This window comes from Anarrhichthys ocellatus, unplaced genomic scaffold (genome assembly GCF_004355925.1).
Source record: "Anarrhichthys ocellatus isolate YVR2014 unplaced genomic scaffold, GSC_Weel_1.0 scaffold11, whole genome shotgun sequence".
NCBI lineage: Eukaryota > Metazoa > Chordata > Actinopteri > Perciformes > Anarhichadidae > Anarrhichthys > Anarrhichthys ocellatus.
Genome location: NW_022280041.1, coordinates 1,498,302 through 1,499,323, shown reverse-complemented (window position 1 = coordinate 1,499,323; position 1,022 = coordinate 1,498,302). Strand labels below are relative to the sequence as shown.

Here is a 1,022-nt window from a genome sequence, read left to right as displayed (position 1 = left end):
TCTCACTCCCTTCCTTCCTTGCTCCTTTCTTTCATTCTCACTCCCTTGAGTGAGGGATGAAGAAAGTAATGCGAAAAGATGTGACTGAGATGCAACAGAGGAGCAGATGATATCGTGACTGTGTGGTAGGAAACGAAAGGACAGACGATTTGCTTTTGTGTGGGAGGAAGAGGCAAGGAGACGAAGAGAGGACGAGAGAAGAGATGAAAGAGTGAGAGCGGGGGAGGAGTGGGAGAGGAAGAGAGGAGGAGGATAAGGCCGAGGACTGCTGAGCTTTTCCATTTTTCATCCCCGTCTGTGCAGCTCTTTCTGACGCCGTGCTGCAGAATGACTAGGCAGTATCAGGGGAGGGAGAGAGAGATAGAGAGAGAGATAGAGAGAGAGAGAGAAGGAGGTGGACAAAAATGGAGGAAAAAAGAGACAGAAAGGGGGAAACAGCTGAGTGAAAGAGTGAGAGAGAAAGAAATACACAGGGAGGAAGGGGAGAAGAAGAAAGAAAGAAGAGTGCTACAGAAAGAGGAGGGAGAAAAGGGGGGATGGAGGGAGGAAGAGAAGAGTGAGGGAGACAAGAAAATAAATGGAGACAAGAGATCGGAGGAAGTAAGGAGGAGCAGAGACTGAAAGAATAACGCCTCAAGGTTGTTCGTCTCAGCCAACCGGTCAAGTTGCAGTTGACATCCATGTCTGTGTAAAATGTCATCACTTCCTCATGTTGTGAGGTCACAGTGATCTTTGACCACCACATTTTAATCAGTTCATCCTCGAGTCAAGGTGGACGTTTGTGACGAATATGAAGAAATTAGCGTTTGTGAGCTATCGAGAGACGAGAGAAAGAAAAGAAGAGAGCTCGAGACTCGAGGTGTCTCACATCACACATAAAAAGTTCAGTTTGAGCCTCAGGGGCCACCGTAGTCAGCTCTGAGATCCTCCTGTCAGTGCTGAGCGGATCATCACAGCCCGGCCTGACCGCAAGCATGTGTGTGTGTGTGTGTGTGTGTGTGTGTGTGTGTGTGTGTGTGTGT

General features: G+C 48.4%; 1 protein-coding gene across 2 annotated transcripts in view; it reads right to left on the bottom strand.

The window, feature by feature from the left end:
* LOC116385484 (wiskott-Aldrich syndrome protein family member 3) overlaps positions 1–1,022 on the bottom strand; it is a 24,255-nt gene that overhangs the window by 9,543 nt on the left and 13,690 nt on the right. The window lies entirely within an intron of this gene.